Below are 13,735 nucleotides of genomic sequence, written 5' to 3'. Positions count from 1 at the left end.
TGAGTTCAGCTGACCTCCCCAACTCTTCCTAGCTCTCTTCTACTGAAATTAGGGGTTTTTAACTAAAGATCACAGGCCTGCTCTGTGCCAGGTTACTGATGTGCCAGACTGAGGATATAGAGATGAAGACATGGTCTGGAAAACGAGAGGGAAATAGAACAGGCCCTGGGACAAGATGTGGTGTAATTACAGTAATGGCAATTATGTGCAAGGGTCCAAGGAGGTGGGTTTTGACTCCTCTACAAAGGTCCCTCTAGAGATGTGTTTTGTGGAGGGGAGGGTTGGAAGGAGCTGGGCCTATATGATGAAGAGTTTGGGAATGAAAGGGACTCTGGACACCATCTGAGTCTGCATTTCTGCTTCATTTCACGTTTTCCTCAGAACTTCACCAGACGTCTTACATGCAGAGTGATTCCATAAGAGACTATATGCAACAATTTCTTAAGTCATGGCTATTCTGCTTATTCATAGATCACAGTTTGAATAACAAGGGACCAAAGGAATAAAGACAACCAGATGTGCATCCTTGGTGATTGGATCCAGCACTGGTTTGACTAGTGGGTGGAGAAAAATTCAACTGTCAGCTGACTTTAGCTAATACTTAAAAATCCAGCAGGTTAGGGGCTCAGGGTCCAAGATGGCAAGGTAAAAGACCCTGAACTCCCTTCCATAGACACAACCAAATTTATACCTATTTACAGAGCAATTTCTCCTGAAGACAGCTAACTGAATAGCTGTAGAACAAGACAGACCACATAGAGAATGGTAAGAGAGACAAGACTGTAACAGAGGGAAACCCCAACCCTGATGCTTGCCATGGGGTGGAATAGTACTACAAGACTGAACACGTATGTCTGAGGGCACAGAAAAAAAAAAAGCTGTGATTTAAAAGGGCTTTGAGAGTATAAAAATTAACAGCACTAGAACTCTACCAAATGGATGGGACCTGTTGGAACTCTCAGGGTTGGAGGGACTGGTGATTGCTACCATCTACATTCACCCTTCACCTTGATATCAGATGGGAGCAGGGTCCAGATGGGAGCAGGGTCCAGGCACTGTCATCAGCCTACTGTCAGCCCGACTACTTGGCACCCCTTAGCCCAAGGCAGCCCGGTGTGGTGCACACCAGAACACTCCTGATCAATGCTCACTACAGCACCTGTCTCAACAAGGTGACCAGTCTGAAGCATCCTGGAACACTCTAGACCCACACCACTTAGGCTCCAGACAGCTTGCTAGGACACTCCAGTGGAGAGTCCCAGGACCTCCATGCTCCTGCTCATTTTGGCCCCTGCCACCCCATAAATGTGCCCCTAGCCCATGGCACACAATGGCTCCAAGCTCCTCACCAGGACACCCTGGTGTGCACTCACTTTAGCTCTAGCTGTCCTGCCAGGGTGCCTTCTAGAGAGTCCCAGGACTGCCATGGCCTGTGCCAACATCAGCTGTCAGGACACTCTGGATGGAAACTCACAGGACCACCCCACCCTGTGCTCACTTCAGCTTCAACATCCCAAGGGCAACCCCATCATGGAATACCCCCAAGAACCCAGCCCATGCCACCACAATTCTAAGCAAACAACCAAAGTTGCCAGAAATTCAGCCTGCACAAGGGGACAAGTATACATGAGACCAGTCCTTCAGTCCTTCAAATTTAGGAGAAGTAGCTATTCTAATTCAGAGAAAAACAAAGTCAACCAAAATGATAGGAATATGCTCCATATTAAAGAGCAAGACAAAACCAGAGGGAGAAAATGAAATCAAAAGGAGATAACCAGTCTACCTGCTACAGTGTTCAAAGTAATGGCCATAAAGATGCTCACTGGACTGGAGAGAAGAATGGACATGACCTATTCACAATTTCAAAAAGAGTATTAAAAAGAGCCAATCACGGTTGAAGAAGAAAATGAGAAATGCACTAGAAGGAATCAACAGATTAGAGGATACAGAAGAATGGACTAGTGATCTGGAGAACAATCAAAAGTAAACACCCCTCAAAATAAGAAAAAGGGGGAGGAGTTAAGATGATAGAGTAGTAGAGGGACCCTATACTTGCCTCATTCCTCAAACACAGCTAGAGAAGTACCAAATTCTTAACATCCAAGAATCGATCTGAGGACTAAGAGACAAACTGCATAACCAGAGAGAAAAAATAGGCCACATCGTGTAAGATAGGAGATGTGGAGACAGGACTTGGGAGAGAAAAGAATTTCAGGTACTGTAGGCAGGAAGGAGCCCTGACCATGGAGAGCAGAGAGCAAGCGAGCACAGCATGCAGGGCACTGCACGCAAAACACAATTCCCCAAAACCATTGACAGGGAAAATTAGAGGGGCTGATTATCAAATTTTTACAAGCAGCAGAACTAAAAGTCTGAAGTAATAGAAGTCTGCACCATTGCTGGGGTATAGCCTGGTTGGCATAGCACTGCTCCTGTAGCGAAGGAGGGCAGAGGCCCAAGAGCAGACAGTGTGGTCTTAGGATCCCCTGGGTCACACTTGGAGAGACCATTCCCCTTGGAGTGCTTTTGGAAGAGATGGCACTGGTTCTTGGGACAAAAGAGGTGGTGGATGCCACTGAGCTGCCCTGTTCATTCGTGTATGAGTAGAGGCACCTACTGAGGGCAGTGAACCTGGGCACCTGCTTTTTGCTGCACTTTACCATAAACTCTAAGCCCCTGTGCATTCCTGCAACTACCTTTCTAAGACAAACCAGCACCAGCCGCAGCATAGCAAGACCCTTTCCCAAAGGATCAGTGCTGGTGTGCACCATGCCAGGTCCTAAATTTGACTTTTGAAACCCAGCCAGTGTGCCTGAGATGAAACACAGGAGCACTGTGCTGCTGGGTGGGCAGATGGCTCAGATGCAGACAGGGTGAAGGCAGCGATCTGAGGGATGCCTAGGACACATGAGGGAAGATTGTTCACTCTTCTGTGAGCACTTCCTGAATGGTAGAGAGCACAAACTCCCCTCTAGGGTGCCAGAGAGCCAGCTGACACCATTTTTACCCCTGCCCATCAACATGGATTGACTTTAGTTAGCAGCACAGCATCTACAGTGGAAGCTTGAGTCACTTACACAAACGTTCCCCTGAACTCTACTGGTTCTTCTGGACTAGGGCAAGTGTACCTGAGAATCAGAGCAGCAGCAGGCCTCTCCCCCAAGAAGACCAGCACAAACTGCCCCCCAAACCCTCACATGCACCAAGTCCACTGACCACAGAGTGCTCAGCTCTAGGGGAAATAGGATCTAGTTTCTTGTAACAAACAGACCAAAATACACCTAGCTAAAACTTCCTACACAGTGGACAACGTCCAAACAGTCCCCACTGCAGGCAAGAAGCTCTGCAGAAGACTGATCTGAGAGAAAGAGTAGCAAAAACCTAACAGCCAAGTGCGCACAACATACACCAGAAACACTTCTGATGCATCAGCCCCTGGACAGAATATGACTTTTTTTTTTTAATGTATTTTAGTGTTTATTTTTGAGAGAGAGAAAGAGAAAGGGAAAGCAGGGCATAGAGAGAGGGAGATAGAGATCCAAAGCAGGCTCCAGGTTCTGGGCTGTCAGCACAGAGCCGAACACAGGGCTCAAACTCACAAACCATGAGATCATGACCTGAGCCGAAGTCAGATGCTTAACTGACCAAGCCACCGAGGCGCCCTGACTTTTTCTTAATGTAGTCATTACTCTCAGGAGCAGGGAACATAACTGGCATTCCTAACACACAAGAGACAGAGACCTAGACAAAATGCCAAGATGGAGGAATTCATTCCAAAAGAAAGATCAGGAGGTCTTGGCCAGGGCTCTAATCAAAACAGATATAATATGCCTGAACCAAAATTTAAAATGACAATCATACGGATACTAGCTAGGTTTGAGAAAAGCATAGAAGACACCAGGGAGTCCCTTACCACAGAGATAAAAGACCTAAAAACTAGTCATGCCAAAATAAAATGTTGTAACTGACATGCAAAGCCAACTGGATATAATAACCACAAGGATGGAAGAAGCAGATGAACAGACAAGTGATAGACAAGATAAAATTATGGAAAATAATAAACTGAAAACAAGAGGGAAAGAAAAATAATTGGATCACAAATGTAGACTGGGAACCCAGCAACTCCATAAAGCATAGTAACATTCCTTTCATAGGAGTCCCAGAAGAAGAGAGGAGAAAAAGGGACAGAAGGTTTCTTTTAGCAAATTGCAGCTGAAAACTTCCCTAATCTGGGGAAGGAAACAGACATCCAAATCCAGGAGGCACAGAGAACACCCATGAAAATCAACAAAAGCAGGCCAACACCAAGACGTATCATAGTAAAATTTGCAAAATACAGAAATAAGTAAAGAATGCTGAAAGCATCAAGGGAAAAGAAATCCCTAACTTACAAAGGAAGAAAAGGTTAGCAGCCAATCTCTCCACAGAAACTTGGCAGGCCAGAAGGGAGTGGCACGGTATTTTCAACATGCTGAATTGGAAAAATATGCAGCCAAGAATACTGTATCTAGAAAGGCTGTAATTCACAATAGAAAGAGAGATAAAGAATTTCCCAAACAAAAACTAAAGGAGTTTGTGACCATTAAACCAGCCCTGAAAGATATATTAAAGGGGACTCTTTAAATGGGAAAGAAAGAACAAAAGCAACAAAGATTAGATGGGAACAAAGAAAATCTAAGGAAACACTGACTTTACAGGTACTACAATGGCACTAAATGTGTATCTATCAATAATTACTCTGAATGCAAATAGACTAAATACTCCAATCAAAAGACATAGGGTATAGAATGGTTAAAAAAAAATCTATACGCTGCTGCCTACAAGAGATTCATTTTAGACCTAAAAAGACTTCCAAATTGAAAGTGAGGGGATGGAGAACCATTTATTATGCTAATGGACATCAAAAGAAAGCCAGAGTAACCACACTAATGTCAGACAACTAGATTTTAAAACAAAGACTGTAACAAGAGATGAAGAAGGGGCACTATATCATAATAAAGGGATCTATTCAACAAAAGGATCTAACAATTGTAAATATTTATGTCCCTACCTGCAGGGAACCCAAATATATAAATCAATAACAAATATAAACTCCTAGATAACAATACAGTAATAGCAGGGGACTTTAACCCACCACTTACAACAATGGACAGATCATCTAAGCAGAAAATCAACAAGGAAACAATGGCTTTGAATGACACACTGGACCAGATGGACTTAACAGATCTATTCAGACAATTTCATCCTAAAACAGAATACACATTCTTTTTTGGGTGCACATGCAACATTCTCCAGAACAGATCACATACTGGGTCACACATCAGGCCTCAACAAGTACAAAAAGATTGATATCATACCACGTATATTTTCAGACCACAACACTATAAAACTTGAAGACAACTACAAGAAAAAATTAGCAAAGGCTGCAAATATATGGAGGTTAAAGAACATCTGACTAAAGAATGAATAGGTTAACCAGGAAATGAAAGAAGAAATTAAAAATATACAAGGAAGCAAATGAAAATGAAAACATGACAATTCAAAACCTTCGGGAGACAGCAAAAGTGCTAAGAGGGAAATATGGAGCAATACAAGCCTACCTCAAAACCAAGAAAATTCTCAAATACACAACCTAACTTTACACCTAAAAGAGCTAGAAAAGGAACAGAAAATAAAGCCAAGAGCCAGCAGCAGAAGAGAAATAAAGATTAGAGCAAAAATAAATGATATAGAAACAACAACAACAAAACCAGTAGAACAGGATCAATGAAACTAGGAGCTGGTTCTTTGAAGAATTAATAAAATTGATAAACCTCTAGCCAGGCTTATCAAAAAGAGAAGGGACCAAATAAAATCACAAACGAAAGAGGGGAGATCACAACCAACAGCTCAGAAATACAATTATAAGAGATTATGAAAAATATGCCAACAAATTGGGCAATCTGGAAGGAATTAATCAATTCCTAGAAACATATAACTAACAAAACTGAAACAGGAAAAAACAGAACATTTGAACAGATCCATAGCCAGCAAAGAAATTGAATCAGTCATCAAAAATCTCCCAAGAAACAAAAGTCCAGGGCCAGATGCTTCCCAGAGAAATTCTCCCAAACACTTAAAGCAGAGTTAATACCTGCTCTTCTCAAACTGTTCCAAAAATAGAAATGTAAAGTAAACTTCAAAACTCATTATACGAGGCCAGCATTACCTTAATTCCAAAACCAAAGACCCCACTAAAAAGGAGAATTATAGGTCAATGTCCCTGATGAATATGGATGCAAAAATTATCCACAAAGTACAAGCAAATCAAATCCAACAGTACATTAGAAGAGTTATTCACCATAATCAAATGAGATTTATTCCTGGGTTGCAAGAGTGGTTCAATATCTGCAAATCAATGTGACACACCAAATTAAAAAAAAAAAAAAAAAAGGAACAAACACATGATCTTAATAGATGCAGGAAAAGCATTTGTATTTGACAAAATACAGCATCTATTCTTGATAAAAGCCCTCAAGAAAGTAGGGATAGAGGGAACATACTTCCACATCATAAAGGCTATATATGAAAGATCCACAGCTAATACCATCCTCAGTGGGAAAAAACTGAGAGCTTTTCTTCTATGGTCAGGAACAAAACAGGGATGTCCACTCTCACCACTGTTATTTAACATAGTACTTGAAGTCCTAGCCTCAGAAATCAGACAAGAAAGAAATAAAAGGTATCTAAATTGGCAAGGAAGAAGTCAAACTTTCACTATTCTCAGGTGACATGATACTCTATGTTAAAAAAAAAAAAACAAAAAAACCAAAGACTCCAAAAAATTGCTAGAACTGATACACAAATTCAGCAAAGCCACAGGATACAAAAATCAATGTACAGAAATCTTACATTTCTATACACCAATAATGAAGCAGCAGAAAGAGAAATCAAGGAGTCAATCCCATTTACAATTGCACCAAAACCATGCAAGATACCTAGGAATAAACCTAATCGAAGAGGTAAAAGATCTGTACTTTGAAAACTATCCAACACTTATGAAAGAAATTGAAGATGACACAGAAATGGAAAACCATTCCATGCTCATGAATTGGAAGAATAAATATTGTTAAAATGTCTCTACTACCCAAAGCAATCTACACATTTAATGCCATCCCTATCAAAATGCCAACAGTATTTTTCACAGAGCTAAAACAAATAATCATAACATTTGGATGGAACCACAAAAGACCCTGAATAGGCAAAGCAATCCTGAAAAAGAAAAGCAAAGCTGGAGGCTTAATTCCAGATTTCAAGCTGTATTATACAAAGTTGTAGTCATCAAGACAGTATGGTAGTGGCACAAAAACAAGACACATAGATCAATGGAACAGAATAGAAAACCCAGAAATGGACCCACAACTTTGTGGTCAACTAATCTTTTACAAAGCAGGAAAGAATATCCAATGGAAAGTCTCTTCAGCAAATGGTGCTGGGAAAACTTGACAGTAAAATGCAGAATGAAACTTGACCACTTTCTTACACCATACACAAAAATAACTTCAAAATGTATGAAAGACCTAAATGTGAGACAGGAAACCATCAAAATCTTAGAACTAACATAGGCAGCCACCTCTTAAAAAATTTTTTTAATGTTTATTTTTGAGATATAGAGAGACAGAGCATGAGTGGTAGAGGGGCAGAGAGGGAGACACAGAATCTGAAGCAGGCTCCAGGCTCTGAGCTTCAGCACAGAGCCCTGTGCAGGGCTCCCAACTCATGAGCTATGAGATCATGACCTGAGCTGAAGTCAGACACTTAACCAACTGAGCCACCCAGGCACCCCATGGCAGCAACCTCTTTGACCTTAGCCATAGCAACTTCTTACCAGACACATCTTTGGAGACAAGGAAAACTAAAACAAAAATGAACTATTAGGATTTCACTATGATAAAAAGCTTCTGAACAGCAAAGGAAACAACGAAAAAAACTAAAAGGCAACCTACAGAATGGGAGAAGATATTGGCAAATGATATAGCTGATAAAAGGTTAGTATCCAAAATCTATAGAGAACTTATCAATCCCAACACCCAAAAAACCAAATAATCCAGTGAAGAAACAGGCAAGACATGAATAGACATTTTTCCGAAGAAGACATACAGATGGCTAACAGATACATGAAAAGATGCTCAATATTACTTATCATCAGGGAAATATAAAAACCATGATGAGATACTACCTCACATCTGTCAGAATGGCTAAAATGAACAATACAAGAAACAACAGATGGGGAGGAGCTTGAAAAGTCAGCTGACTCAGCACTGGGCTAGCCAGGAAGTCCAGTGATAGCTTGACTGCTGCCCTTAAAGAGATAGCAGCCTGCACAGAGGGGCAACATAAAAACAGCAGTTTACCCAACGTCAGGCGCAAATGAGAGGTCTGTTCATTCTGATTTTGGAGTGTGTTGGGGGACTGCTTTGAAAACAGGGGAGCTGGCATCCACCATTTCCTCCCCTGCCTCTCAGCTTCAATACAACCACCTGTGGGAGGTGGGGCTGCACAGACACTTGTAGCCTAGGCCCAGGGCTCAGGGAAAATTACGTTAAAGCTGCACATGCACCATGTCAAGACACTGGCTACACAGCCATTTCTGCACACCAGGTCCAGCTGCACCCAGCCAGTGCATCGCATCCAGCCATGTGCCTGCAGCCACCATGGTGCACTGGGTCTAGCTATACCCAGCCTCATAGACCCCAGAAACTGCACTACTTTGTGGGATTCAGCATACGACTAGTGGCCCAATGCAGATTTTGCTAACACTGCTGCGCAGCTCCCAAATTATCCAACAGGCACACCCCCTCAGCACTGGCCTAAGTCCCACTACCACCAAAGAGAGGAAGCACAACCCAAAACAGGCAGAAAGGAAAAGTGACTCAGACTCAACAGCAGGGTAAAAGCAACACACATAGAATATTCTCCTAAAGCACCAGGTTCTGGTGTGAACAGAGGATACTTCACTGCAGGGCACTCCAGGACTTCCTCTTCATACAGTCACTACTTTCTAGAACGAAGACACAGCTGACTTTCTTAACACATGGAAACGGACACAGAGAGGCAGAGACAGATTTATCCCAAGGGAAAGTACAGGACGAGGTCACATCCAGAGATCTAAGCAAAACAGATCGAAGTAACATGCCTGATAGAGAATTTAAAGCAATGAGCATAAGCATATTCACTGCATTTGAGAAAGGAGTGGAAGACACAAGTGAGATCCTTAACACAGAGATAAGGAATAATATAGCAGACATAAAGGGATCAATAAACAAAATAAGAAACACACCTGATGGAATGAATAGCAGATGGAAGAATCAGAGAAATGAATAAGTGACCTAGAAGACAGAGTAAAGGAAAGTAATTAAGCTGAGCAAAAAAAGAATTGCAGAAAACGAGAAGAGACTTAGGGAACTCAGTGACTCCATCAAATATAATAACATACATATTATAGGAGGAGGAGAAGGAGAAGAAGAAAGAAGGAAGAAGGAAGAAGGAAGAAGGAAGAAGAAAGGAAGAAGAAATCAGGAAGAAGAAGAAGAAATCAGGAAGAAGAAGAAGAAGAAGAAGAAGAAGAAGAAGAAGAAGAAGAAGAAGAAAAAGAAGAAGAAGAAATAATCAGGAAGAAGAAGAAGAAATCAGGAAGAAGAAGGAAGGAAGAAGAAGGAAGGAAGAAGAAGGAAGGAGGAAGAAGAAAGGAGGAGGAGGAAGAAAGAAGAAGAAAAAAGAAAGAAGAAAGGAGGAAGAAAGAAGAAGGACTAAGGAAGAAGGAGGAAGAAAGAAAAAGAAAAGAAAGAAGGAAGAAAGAAGAAGGAAGAAAGAAGAATAAAGAAGAAGAAAAAAGAAAGAAGGAAGAAGAAGAAAGAAGAAGGAAGAAAGAAGAAGAAAAAACTAGAAAGAAGAAGAGAGAAGGAAGAAAAAAGGAAAAGAGAGAAAAGGGGGAAGAAAATTTACTTGAAGAAATAATAGCTCAAAACTTCCCTAATCTGGGGAAGGAAACAGACATCCAGATGCAGAAGGCACAGAGAACTCTCCTCAAAATCAACAAAGCAGACCCCCACACCAAGACATACTGTAATTAAACTTACAAAATATAGTGATGATAAAAAAATCTTAAAACACAAGAAGTCATAAACTTACAAGGGAAAACCCTTAAGGCTAGGAGATTTGTCGACAGAAACTTTGAATATATCATGCTACTCCCTTCCGGCTTGCAAAGTGCTGAAAGGGGAAAATCTGTAGCTAAGAATGCTTTATCCAGCAAGGTTGTTATTCAGAATAGAAGAGATAAACAGTTTCCCAGACAAAAACTAAAAGAGTTTGTGACCACTAAACCAGCCCTGCCAGAAATGTTATTAAAGGGCCTCCTTTGACTGGAAAGGAGAGACCCAAAGTGACAGTATACAGGTAGAAAACACAAAAGCAGTAAAAATAAATATTTCTGGAAAAAAAATCGGCCAAGGAACTCACCAAAAAAGAATATAAAATAACATACCAAAAATGTGAAGAAACAAAGGATTCAAACTTAAATGCTCATCAACTTATTATAGACTGCTACATGTACAAGAGGTTATAAACAAACCTAAAGGCAACCATATGTCAACAACTAATCAAAATGCAAAGAATAAAGAGAAATAAATCCAAATACATCACTAAAGAAAATCAGCAAAACATGAAAAAGAGAGAGACAAACCAAGAAACAGGCGCTTAACTATAGAGAACTGATGGTTACCATAGGGGAGGTGGTAGGGGGATGGGTGAAATAGGTGATGGGGGTTAAGGAGTGCATGCACTTAGTGATGAGCACTAGATGATGTACAGAAATGTTGAATCATTATATTATACACTTGAAACAAACACTAAAAAAATAATAAACTCCTCAAGAAAGTCGGGATAGAAGGAACATACTTAAACATCATAAAAGCCATTTATGAAAAGCCCGCAGCTAACATCATCCTCAATGGGGAAAAACTGAGAGTTTTTTCCCTGAGATCAGGAACATGACAGGGAGGTCCACTCTCACTGCTGTTGTTTAACATAGTGTTGGAAGTTCTAGCACCAGCAATCAGACAAGAAAAGGAAATCAAAGGCATCATAATTGGCAAATATGAAGTTAAGCTTTCACTTTTTGCAGATGATAAAATATTATACATGGAAAACCCGACAGACTCCACCAAAAGTCTGCTAGAACTGATACATGAATTCAGCAAAGTCGCAGGATACAAAATCAATGTACAGAAATCAGTTGCATTCTTATATACTAATAATGAAGCAAAAGAAAGACAAAGAAGCTGATCCCATTCACAGTTGCAGCAAGAAGCATAAAATACCTAGGGATAAATCTAACCAAAGATGTAAAAGATCTGTATGCTGAAAACTATAGAAAGCTTATGAAGGAAATTGAAGAAGATATAAAGAAATGGAAAAACATTCCGTGCTCATGGATTGGAAGAAGAAATATTGTTAAAATGTCAATACTACCCAAAGCTATCTACACATTCAATGCAATACCAATCAAAATGGCACCAGCATTCTTATCGAAGCTAGAACAAGCAATCCTAAAATTCATATGGAACCACAAAAGGCCCCGAATAGCCAAAGGAATTTTGAAGAAGAAGACCAAAGCAGGAGGCATCACAATCCCAGACTTTAGCCTCTACTACAAAGCTGTCATCATCAAGACAGCATGGTATTGGCACAAAAACAGACACATAGACATGGAATAGAATAGAAACCCCAGAACTAGACCCACAAACGTATGGCCAACTAATCTTTGACAAAGCAGGAAAGAATATCCAATGGAAAAAAGACAGTCTCTTTAACAAATGGTGCCGGGAGAACTGGACAGCAACACGCAGAAGAATGAAACTAGACCACTTTCTTATTACCATTCACAAAAACAAACTCAAAATGGATAAAGGACTGAATGTGAGACAGGAAACCATCAAAACCCTGGAGGAGAAAGCAGGAAAAAAACCTCTCTGACCTCAGCTGCAGCAATTTCTTACTTGACACATCCCCAAAGGCAAGGGAATTAAAAGCAAAAATGAACTACTGGGACCTCATGAAGATAAAAAGCTTATGCACAGCAAAGGAAACAATCAACAAAACTAAAAGACAACCAATGGAATGGGAAAAGATATTTGTAGATCACATATCAGACAAAGGGCTAGTATCCAAAATCTATAAAGAGCTCACCAAACTCCACACCCGAAAAACAAATAACCCAGTGAAGAAATGGGCAGAAAACAGGAATCGACACTTCTCTAAAGAAGACATCCAGATGGCCAGCAGGCACATGAAAAGATGCTCAACGTCGCTCCTCATCAGGGAAATACAAATCAAAACCACACTCAGATATCACCTCATGTCAGTCCAAGTGGCTAAAATGAACAAAACGAGACTATAGATGCCGGAGAGGATGTGGAGAAATGGGAACCCCCTTGCACTGTTCGTGGGAATGCAAACTGGTGCAGCCACTCTGGAAAACAGTGTGGAGGTTCCTCAAAGAATTAAAAATAGACCTACCCTATGACCCAGCAGTAGCACTCCTAGGAATTTACCCAAGGGATACGGGAGTACTGATGCATAGGGGCACTTGTACCCCAATGTTTATAGCAGCACTCTCAACAATAGCTAAATTATGGAAAGAGCCTAAAAGTCCATCAACTGACGACGGATAAAGGAATTGTGGTTTATATACACAATGGAGTACTACGTGGCCATGAGAAAGAATGAAATATGGCCTTTGTAGCAACATGGATGGAACCGGAGAGTGTTATGCTAAGTGATATAAGTCATACAGAGAAGGACAGATTCCATATGTTTTCACTCTTATGTGGATCCTGAGAAACTTAACAGAAGACCATGGGGGAGGGGAAGGAAAAAAAAAGTTAGACAGGGAGGGAGCCAAAACATAAGAGACTCCTAAAAACTGAGAACAAACTGAGGGTTTATGGGGGGTGGGAGGGAAGGGTGGGTGGGTGATGGGTATTGAGGAGGGCACCTGTTGGGATGAGCACTGGGTTTTGTATGGAAACCAATTTGACAATAAATTTCATAAAAAACAAAACAAAAAACCCAATACGGTCAGGGGTGCACCCGGGTGGTTCAGTTGGTTGAGCGTCCAACTTCATCTCAGGTCATGATCTTGCAGTTCGTGGGTTTGAGCCCCACGTTGGGCTTTGCACTGATAGCACAGAGACTGTTTTGGATTCTGTGTCTCCCTCTCTCCCTCAAAAATAAACAAACATTAAAAAAAAATTTTTTTTTAGACAACAAGGCTGACAACAGATTTTTTTAAAAAAGAAACACTGCATACCAGAGGGAGTGCCATGGTGTATTCAAACTGAAGAAAGGAAAAAAAACTAAAACGAAGAATACCCACTCAGAAGGGTAATTGTTCAGAATTGGAAAAGAGTTTCTCAGAAAAACACAAGTCAAAAAAATATATCATTACTAAGAGAGCCTTACAACAAGTTTTCAAGAAACAAAAAGTAAAAGATAAAAGGACATAACCATAAGTAAGAAAATTAGAAAAAGACAAAATTTTGTGAGTAAAAGCATATAGCAAAGTTACTAGATAAATAACATAAAAACATTTACAAAGGTTTAAAAAAAGTACCAAAATCAATTATATCTTAAAAATTAGCTATGGATCTCAAGATATAAGAAATATAAAATAGAACATGTAAATAAATTGAGT

This window comes from Felis catus, chromosome C2 (genome assembly GCF_018350175.1).
Source record: "Felis catus isolate Fca126 chromosome C2, F.catus_Fca126_mat1.0, whole genome shotgun sequence".
In the NCBI taxonomy this organism is placed as follows: Eukaryota; Metazoa; Chordata; class Mammalia; order Carnivora; family Felidae; genus Felis; species Felis catus.
Note: the sequence above shows the minus strand (reverse complement) of the source record.